We start from the raw sequence: 11,257 nt of genomic DNA on the forward strand, positions 1-11,257 counted from the left end.
TAATCTATGGTGTGTAGAAACTCCACCGTTGAAAATACATAAGTGATGAAGGTCCAGGCATGGCCGAATGGCCAACCCCCCAAAACGTGATCAATAGTCTCCTAAGATGAATAATAAAAAATAAAACTGAGACCAAAGATGTAACGTGGTCAAAAGACACCGAATACAATAGTAAAAAGTCCTATTTATACTAGACTAGCTACTAGGGTTTACAGAAGTAAGTGATTGATGCAGAAATCCACTTCCGGGGCCCACTTGGTGTGTACTTAGGCTGAGCTTGAACTTTACATGAGCTGAGGCTTCTTTTGGAGTTGGACGCCAAGTTGTAACGTGTTTTTGGCGTTCAACTCTGGTTCGTGATGTGTTTCTGGCGTTTGACTCCAGAATGCAGCATGGAACTAGCGTTGAGCGCCAGTTTACGTCATCTAATCTCGAACAAAGTATGGAAAGCCCTGGATGTCTACTTTCCAATCCCATTAAGAGCGCGCCATTTGGAGTTCTGTAGCTCCAGAAAATCCATTTCGAGTGCAGAGAGATCAGAATCCAACAGCATCAGCAGTCCTTTGTCAGCCTTTTATCAGAGCTTTGCTCAGGTCCCTCAATTTCAGCCAGAAATTACCTAAAATCACAGAAAAACACACAAACTCATAGTAAAGTCTAGAAATGTGAATTTAGCATAAAAACCAATGAAAACATCCCTAAAAGTAGCTAGATCCTACTAAAAACTATCTAAAAATAATGCCAAAAAGCGTATAAATTATCCGCTCATCACCTACATCAACGAGAGGCTGAGAAAGATCTACAAAAGGAAGTAAGGCGACGTCGGGAATTGGAGGAAAAACTCCTAAAACTTGAAGCCGATCTCAAGACCAAAGCAAACCGATCCCCTCATGAGGATAGCTCCCGCAAAGAACAAGATCCATTCACCAAGGAGATCATGAAGACCAAAATCCCAAAAGACTTTAAACTCCCAGATATTACTTTGTACGATGGCACTACAGATCCCGACCATCATCTCAGCAATTTTAGAAGTAGAATGTACCTCACCGATGCCTCAGATGCAGCTCGTTGCAAAGCCTTTCCGACTACTTTAACAAGGACGGCAATTAAATGGTTTGACAATCTACCTCCTAGGTCTATCTCGAGTTTCGACGACATAGCCAAAAAGTTTTTGGCCAGATTCTCCATCCCAAAAGACAAGGCTAAGCACGCCCCAAGTCTATTAGGAATCAAGCAAGGAGAACAGGAAAGTCTTCACAACTACATGGAATGATTCAACAAAATGTGCCTGGACATACAGAACCTACCAACAGAGGCTGCCATTATAGGCCTCATCAATGGCTTGTGATGGGGACCTTTTAGCCAATCTATATCAAAAAAACACCCCACATCTCTGAACGAAGTGCAAGAATGAGCGGAGAAGTACATCAACATGGAGGAAAACTCTCGACTGGAAGAGACCTCAAAATCCGGATTCACCTATCCCTCCTGGGATAAGGGCAAAGAGTCCAAAAAGAAAGAAGATCGACATGGAGAAAAAATAAAAAATTACCACAATTACACCCCTCTTCGGGTGTCCTTTGTGGATGTCTACAGAGAGGTTCGCCACACTGAAAAAGTACCTCCAGCTCGACCACTCAAAGGCAAAAAAGGAGGAGGAAATCAGACCGAATATTGTGAATATCATCGAATCCGCGGGCATTCCACCAACGAATGTTTTCACTTAAAGAATGTCATAGAAAAACTAGTAAGAGAAGGGAAATTAGACCGGTATCTGGCCACCTGGGACGATGAGCAAAGAAAAAGAAGAAGGGAAGAAGATGTCGGACAATCGAGTGATCACCTCGTACACCAGAAAGACACGTCCACATGATACACGGCGGATTTACGGGGGGAGGAATCTCCAAGTAATCTTGCAAAAGATATCTTAAAGAAGTATATCATGTTGAGGGGAAGGAGGAAGCACCCGACATCCCCGTAATTACTTTCACCAAAGAAGACGCGTCCGGTATCATCTCAGGACATGACGATCCCACGTTCATCACTGTTATACTGGCAAACGCAAATCTCTACCACACACTGATAGACCAAGGGAGCTCCACCGATATCTTGTTCAAAATTGCCTTCGACAAGCTCAGCCTGGAAGAAAAAGAACTTAGAGCATATTCGAACAGCTTGTTCGGACTAGGAGATGATGGTGTTTTTGTGGAAAAATGAATTTCCAACACACAAATCCGGATTGGGTGTTGGGAATTAAAACTTCAATAAGAAAATGTAAAATACACTCAAGCAAAGAAATAAAAGATGAAGTAAGTGAAGCAGATTCAAACAGAGATGAAATTTGCTTGAAGAACAAGACAAAAAGAAACTTAGCTCAATTGTAAAATCTAAAAGAGGATTTGAGGATCCAAGAAGAGCAATGAACTCAGGAAGCAAATCTGGATCTCAATTCTCCTTTGCTCAGTCAGAAAATATATTGCAGAAGAAACTAAGGTTTAAAAATAGCAGAGAAGATTAAAACCCAATCCTTAGATCAATTGAGAGGAAGAGTGGAAGAGTGGAAGATGATTCTCAGAATTTGAATCAATGGAGCTCTTCAACCTCAATTCAAGATCCAAAACAGAAAAGCTAAAGTTGCAGAAGAAGAAGATTTAAAACAGCAAATGAATTTTTAATTATGCAGAAAGATTAACAAGAGATCTCAAGGTGGAATTGAAACAGAATTTCTTCAATTCTCTACCCAAGATTTCAAACGAAAATGGAAACTAAGAGAGTTTTCTAATGGAGCCCCTCCCCTACAATCGATGAAAATGATGCCTTTATATAGGCTTTAAAAATGAAAAATGAAAATGAAATTAAAACAAAATAAAAATCCTAATCTAATTGATCCATGTGCCTTTGAGTCATGTTGAGTGGGCTTTGCTTGCTTTGGATTTGAGGAGAAATGGGTTTGGTTGGCCTTGATTCAATTTGGAAAGGAATTGAATTTAAATGGAATTTTGGTTGAGTTTTGGCCCATGAGTGTTTGCTCCCAGGAGGCTGCCCTGCCCTTGTGGAGGGTAGGGCAGAAAATGGTGTGTGTGGCCGTTGGTGCGTGCGAGTTGGGCGCTGATGCTTGCAGGATGCTGCCCTGCCCTTGTGGAGGGCAGGGCAGAAAAATGAAGCTTGGTGCGAGAATTGGTGCGCGTTGGTGCAGCCTTGGTGCGAGCTTGGCGCGGCAAAATTTTCCTTGGTGCGTATGATGCTGCCCTGCCCGCGCCAAGGGCAGGGCAGGAAAGGTTTGGTGCGCCAGGATGCTGCCCTGCCCGCGCCAAGGGCAGGGCAGGAAGAGTTTGATGCGCCAGAATTGTGGAGTGCGCACGCTGAGGCTGCCAGGGACGTGCCATGGTGCCCTTGTGTGTGCCAAGCCTAAGCCTTTACTTCCTAGAGGTCTTGTGTTCGAAACTTGGTGGAGGAAGTTGTTGCAATTTTTCCTTGAATTTTCTTGAAGAAAACACGACATTGCCCTCCAAGAGGGCATTCTGCTCTCCTTGAGGGCAGACTTCCTTGGTTTCCTTGTGTCTCCCTCTTCGAGCCTTGATGGAAGCATTTTGGTTTATTTTCGCTTGTTTTTGGCCCTTAAAGATGCCTCTCGTTCCTGCCTCAATTGTGCACCAAATATGGATTACTATATATCGTTGGAAAGCTCTGAATGTCAGCTTTCCAACGCAACTGGAAGCATATCAATCGGACGTCTGTAGCTCAAGTTATAGCCCTTTGAAGTAGGCATGGTCATGCTGTCTGCGGCCAGATTTTAACTTAGCGAAAATTCTTGCTTCCAACCATACTTTACATCACAATTCTGCCCTGCCCTTGGCAAGGGCAGGATCGTGTGCGTGATGGCTGCTTCCTTCCTTGATTTAGTCATGGGCCACGCTTTTAAAAGCGTGGCCTAAGGCTCCAAAGTGTACCCCAACTTCAAAGTGTACCCCAAAGCTCTTTTTTTCTCCTTTTTTTGTGCTTCTTTGCTTCTTTTTCTTCTTATTTCCTACAAGATTTATAAAATTAAAATATCAAGAAAATATATCATTTAAGTACAAAAAGCATTCAATATTTAAGCACAAATCATCAATTTCTTGTATGAAAAAGCATAGAAAATGGGTATATGATGACATGTCATTAGGAGACACCCCAGTTCAACTGCTTGGATACATCTTGCTACACACAACCTTTGAAAAAGGAAACCAGTCAAGAACACTATAGATAGATTACATCGTGGTCGACAACATTGAATCAGCTCGGAGCAATAGTCTCGACTGCACATCTATACATGAAATTCCCAACTGCAGAAGGGATAGCTACAATAAAAACAGACCAGAAGACGGCGTACCGCTGTTACCATGAAAGCCTAATCCTCAGAGGCAGAGGAGAAGAATTCCACACAATCAAACTCGGGGGAGTGCAGAGGCGGGAAGAACTCTGCCCATAACCCGAAGGGGAAATAGAGAAAGTCCAGATCGGGGACACCCCGGACCAAACAACCAATATCGGTACAATCCTAAAAGGAGACATAAACGAATCACTCATACAGTTCTTGCGAGATAACGTTGACCTCTTTGCATGGAAGGCTGCAGACATGCCAGGCATAGACCCCAAGTTAATGTGCCACAAGCTAGCAGTCTACCCAGGATCTCGGCCGGTACAACAGAGGCGTAGAAAGCTCGGACCAGAACGATCCCAAGCTGTGGAAGAACAGGTACAAGCTCTACTGGAGGCAGGATTCATAATTCAAGTACCCACTATGGCTAGCCAACGTCGTCTTGGTGAGAAAATCAAACGGGAAGTGGCATATGTGCACCGACTACACTAATCTCAACAAAGACTGCCCAAAAGATCCTTATCCACTCCTAAGTATCGACGCTCTGGTAGATTCCTCCTCCGGATATAAATACCTCTCATTTATGGATGCATACTCGGGATACAATCAAATCCCAATGTATTCACCCGACTAAGAAAAAACTTCCTTTTTAACCCCAAAAGCAAACTACTGCTACATCGTCATGCCTTTCGGTCCTAAAAACGCTGGAGCTACTTATCAGAGACTAATGAATAAGATCTTTACGGATCACATCGGAAATATCATGGAAGTCTATGTGGACGACATGTTAATAGAAACACAAAATGAAGAGACGCTATTGTCCAACCTGACTCAAGTATTTGATACTATAAGACGGCATGGCATGCGACTCAATCCTGCAAAATGCACCTTCGCAGTAGAAGCTGGCAAATTCTTGGGTTTTATGCTCACACAAAGAGGAATTGAGGTAAACCTAGATAAGTGCCGGGCCATACTCGACATGAAGAGTCTGACTTGTGTCAAAGAGGTACAATAACTCAACGGGAGGTTTGCAGCCTTGTCCAGATTTCTAGCCGGATCAACAATAAGATCTTTTCCCTTCTACGCCACTCTAAGGAAGGGAAATAAGTTTCAGTGGACAACGGAGTGCGAGCAAGCCTTCTAGGATTTCAAACGGTTCCTGGGATAGCCACCTATCCTAACTCGGCCACGGGAAGGAGAGCCACTCATATTGTACCTCGCGGTAGGAAGTCGGGCAGTAGCCTCAGCACTAGTTCGAGAAGACGACAGTGGGTAACAACTCGCATACTTCATCAGTAAAGCATTATAAGGATCCGAGCTGAACTACCAAAAAATAGAAAAATTTGCCTACGCTCTCATACTAACATCTCGATGACTTCATCCATACTTCCAAGCTCACACCATTAAGGTTCAGACCAACCAGCCCATAAAAGGGATTTTACAGAAAATAGACCTAGCGGGCAGAATCTTGCAATGGGCAGTCGAGTTTTCCGAATTCGATCTTTAATACGAAGCTCAGACAGCCATCAAATCACAATACCTGGCTGACTTTATTGCAAAATTTACAAACACACCAAAAATCCCCACAGAATGAAATCTCTATGTGGACGGCTCCTCAAATAAAACTGAAAGCGGTGCGGGTGTGATAATTGAAAGCAACCAAGGAACCCAAATCAAACTCTCCCTCAAATTTGGGTTCCCTGCCTCGAACAACCAAGCAGAATATGAGGCACTACAAGCTAGTTTGAAGCTGGCTAGGGAGGTTGGAGCTCAAAAGGTTATCATCTTCAGCGACTCACAAGTAGTCACTTCACAAATAGCAGGAAGCTACCAAGCCAAGGATCCCACCATGAAAAAGTACTTGGACAAAACCTGGGAACAGCTCAGACAACTCGGAGAATATGAGGTCCGTCACATACCCCGAGAACAGAATGCCCGAGCTGACGCACTCTCAAAATTAGCCAGCACCAAACCAGGGGGCAACAATAGAAGCCTCATCCAAGAAATTCTGCAGAACCCATCAATCTCGGAAGAAGAGAAAGTCCTAGCCATAACAGGTCAGGATCAATGATGGATGTCTCCCATAATCAATTACCTCAAAACAGAGACACTACCCACAGAGGAAAAGGAGGTAAAGAGGTTAAAACGGGAGGCACAATACTACACTATCATAAACAACACTCTATACAAAAGAGGGATTTTAATACCATTGTTAAAATGTGTGCCGACTTCTAACACAAAGGAAGTTCTAGAAGAAGTACACAGCGGCATTTGTGGCAATCATCTCGGTGCTCAAGCACTTAGCAAAAAAGTACTCCGGGCAGTATTTTATTGGCTAACTCTACGAAAGGAAGCCACAGAGTTCGTAAAAACATGTCCACCATGTCAAAAATATGCCAATTTTCATATCGCCCCACTAGAAGAACTCATCAGCGTGACCTCACTGTGGCCATTTGCAAAATGGGGACTCGACCTTCTCGGACCCTTCCCTCAGGGGTCGGGACAAGTTAAATTCCTCATAGTAGGGGTAGACTATTTCACAAAGTGGATCAAGGCAGAAGCCTTAGCTAATGCCACTACTCAAAGAAGTAAAAAATTTCTATATAGGAACATTGTCACAAGGTTCGGGGTTCCATACTCCATTACCACAGACAATGGCACCCAGTTCACAGATGCAGGTTTCAGAAAGTTGGTGGCCGATTTGAACATAAAATAGCAATTCACTTCCGTAGAACATCCCCAAGCCAATGGACAGGCCGAAGCTGCCAACAAAGTCATATTGGCTGGGCTGAAACGAATATTACAGGACGCATAGGGAGCCTGGGCCGAGGAGCTCCCACAAGTCCTATGGGCACCACAAAGGAATCACCCTTCCGATTGGCGTACGGAATGGAGGCAATGATCCCAGTAGAGATTGAAGAAGGGTCGCCTAGAGTGATCCACTATAGTGAAGAAGCCAACTCCCAACTTCAAAGGGAAGAACTCGACCTACTTTCGGAAGTCCAAGAAAGAGCTCGAATTAGGGAAGAAGCATTAAAACGTCGAATGGCTTCGAGATATAATCAAAAGGTAGTACAGCGAGTTTTTGCTGAGAACGACCTCATCCTAATTCGAAATGATATCGGAACAACCCGACCTGGAGAAGGAAAGCTGGCAGCAATCTGGAAAAGACCCTACCGAGTCATAAAAGTACTGGGAAAGGGCTACTACAGACTGTCTGAACTCAATGGATGAGACATTCCCAGGTCATGGCACGCCTGCAACTTAAGAAGGTACTTTAGTTAGGGATGATAAAGGATCTTAGGATAAGGCGCACTCTTTTTCCTGAAAAGGTTTTTTAATGAGGTGCCAAGCCAAGACATACAAATCACCCGAATTAGAGGATAAACCTCCCGCATGTATATATTTGCATTTTCTTTTGATTAAAACCTGTTCAGATCTTCTACAAATTCTCAAGCCGCATTAATCTGAAACATTCATCGTCCGATTATAAAGCTACATATCGATAGAAAAGTGAAAACCAATTCACTACGCGGTCACAATAAAGACCAACAGAGATGAAAACCAAATTTATTAAAAGGTCGACCAAACAAGGGTTAAACCCAATTTCTACAAAATCGGCAAAGATGAAAACAGAATAATGCAAGAAGTTATCGAAAGTGATCCAAAGAAAGGACCTGACGAGGTCCTAATAAAATGGATCGCTAAAAAATAACTTAAAGACTGGCCGACGTGAAGAAGTCCGACAAAGTCACAATAACCAAAGTTATAAGTCAATCCCTGGAAAGAGGTCTGGCCAGCCCTATAAAAGAGGATTACTATAACTTAGAAGGGCCCGACGTGATGAAGTTGGCCAAAAAAAAAAGTTATAAAAGTAATCCCAGAAAGAGACTTGAGCAAGGTACAAGAAAGAGGATTACAAAAATAACTTAGAAGGGCCTGACATGATGAAGTCGGCCCAAAACACAAAAGTTATAAAAGTAATCCCTGAAAGAGACCTGAGCAAGGTCCAAGAAAGAGGATTACAAAAATAACTTAGAAGGGCTCGACGTGATGAAATCGGCCCAAAACAAAAAAGTTATAAAAGTAATCCCTGAAAGAGACCTGAGCAAGGTCCAAGAAAGAGGATTACAAAAATAACTTAGAAGGGCCTGACATGATGAAGTTGGCCCAAAACATAAAAGTTATAAAAATAATTCCTGAAAGAGACCTGAGCAAGGTCCAAGAAAGAGGATTACAAAAATAACTTAGAAGGGCCTGACATGATGAAGTCGGCCCAAAACATAGAAGTTATAAAAGTAATCCCTGAAAGAGACCTGAACAAGGTCCAAGAAAGAGGATTACAAAAATAACTTAGAAGGGCTTGACATGATGAAGTCGGCCAAAAACACAAAAGTTATAAAAGTAATCCCTCAAAGATACCTAAACAAAGGTCCAAAAAAGAGGATTACTAACAACGACCTGGACAAAACCAACGTGACGGAATCAACCTCTCAAAAACCATAGGAGACCTGAACAAGGTCCAAACAAAACAAATTACTGAAAATAACATCAGTCAAAGGCTCGAGGGAACCAAGCCAATCCAAAGAAGTCAGACAACGAAAGTTCCTACACTCCCAAAACCTAGAAGGGTACAAAAATGAGTGCAGACAGATATGTTACGAAAAACACAAGTTATAATAATAACAAACTCAAAGGGCTAGTCCCAAGAGCTTGGAAATTACTTCGTTTTTCAAGATAAAAGTTGCTAAACAAGCAACTAGGAACGTAGCAAAAGTCAGTATCACCATTTACAAAACATAAAAAGTTCAAAAAGCCCACAAGCCGGGTGATGAGCGGATAATTTATACGCTTTTTGGCATTATTTTTAGTATGTTTTTAGTATGTTTTAGTTAGTTTTTATTATATTTTTATTAGTTTTTATTTAAAATTAACTTTTCTAGACTTTACTATGAGTTTGTGTGTTTTTCTGTGATTTCAGATATTTTCTGGCTGAAATTGAGGGACCTGAGCAAAAATCTGATTCAGAGGCTGAAAAAGGACTGCAGATGCTGTTGGATTCTGATCTCCCTGCATTCGAAGTAGATTTGCTTGAGCTACAGAAGCCCAATTGGCGCGCTCTTAACGGCGTTGGAAAGTAGACATCCTGGGCTTTCCAGCAATATATAATAGTCCATACTTTGCCTGAGATTTGATGGCCCAAACAGGCATTCCAAATCAGCTCAAGAATTCCCGGTGTTTAACGCCGGAACTGGCACAGAAGTGGGAGTTAATCGCCCAAATTGGCACAAAAGCTGGCGTTTAACTCCAAGAAAAGTCTCTACACATAGAAGCTTCAATGCTCAGCCCAAGCACACACCAAGTGGGCCCCGAAGTGGATTTTTTACGTCATTTACTCATTTTTGTAAACCCTAAGCTACTAGTTCTCTATAAATAAGACCTTTTGCTATTGTATTTTCATCTTTGGACGTTTAGTTCTTAGATCATGGGGGCTGGCCTCTCGGCCATGCCTAGATCTTGGTTCTTCTGGTTCCCTCTATGGGGCCGAAGCCAATGATCACCATTATCACTTATGTATTTTCAACGGTGGAGTTTCTACAAACCATATATTAAGGTGTGGAGCTCTGCTGTACCTCGAGTATTAATGTAATTACTATTGTTCTTCTATTCAATTCAGCTTATTCTTGTTCTAAGATATCACTTGTTCCTCAACTTGATGAATGTGATGATCCGTGACACTCATTTTCATTCTCACCTATGAACGTGTGCCTGACAACCACCTCCGTTCTACCTTAGATTGAGTGGATATCTCTTGGATTCCTTAATTAGAATCTTCGTGGTATAAGCTAGAATCCATTGGCGGCCATTCTTGAGAATCCGGAAGGTCTAAACCTTGTCTGTGGTATTCTGAGTAGGATTCAGGGATTGAATGACTGTGACGAGCTTCAAACTCGTGATTGTGGGGCGTTAGTGACAGACGCAAAAGAATAACTGCATTCTATTCCGACATGATCGAGAACCGACAGATGAATAACCGTGCTGTAACAGAGCGCGTTGAATATTTTAACTGAGAGGACAGGTGATAAACCACTATTTTATAGTTTATATTGTGTTTAATTGTGTGATTTTGTCGTGATCCTTACCCACTTATTCATCAATTTAGCATGCATTTAGATTTCCTTCCTGAATTTATTACATGTTTGAAAATTGCTTCCTAAAGACTTTAATTATTTAATTTTAATTCTCCTTTATTCCATTCGATGCCGTAATCTGTGTGTCAAGCGTTTCAGGCTTTATAGGGCATGAATGAGACGGAGATTGGAGAGGAACCTAGCAAAAATGGAAGGAACACAAGAGTTTGAGGAGATAACCAGCGAAAAGTGACGCGATCGCATGGCTCACGCGACCGCGCGAAGGAGCGCAAATCGTAGTGACACGACCGCTTGAAAGCGCCAGCGACGCGTCCGCATGGACGACGCGATCGCGTGACATGCGCGATCTGCATAAATTGAAGAATCTGAAACCAGTGACTTTGGACCCTATTTCGGCCCAGTTTTCGGCCCGGAACAGCAGACTAGAGTCAGAGAATATGCAGAAACAAGAGACACATTCATTGAGTAGTTTTAGATCTAGTTTTTCACTCTCTTAGGTTTTTCTCTCTAGTTTTTAGAATTTTAATTTTCAATTGATCTTCGCATTGGAACATTGAGAAGAGTTATTTTCCTCATCAAGACTTCATCACTCTAGTTTGTTCTCTTAACTTGGTTTTATTCTTCCATGTTCTTTGTTATGTTCAATTTTGTCATTCAGATATTTTTTATGATTAATTAATGCAAGGATTATTTCTTTTTAATTTAAATTCCATTCCAATAATCATGTCTTCTTTTAATTCCCTTTCAT

This window comes from Arachis duranensis, chromosome 4 (assembly GCF_000817695.3).
Source record: "Arachis duranensis cultivar V14167 chromosome 4, aradu.V14167.gnm2.J7QH, whole genome shotgun sequence".
Lineage (NCBI taxonomy): Eukaryota > Viridiplantae > Streptophyta > Magnoliopsida > Fabales > Fabaceae > Arachis > Arachis duranensis.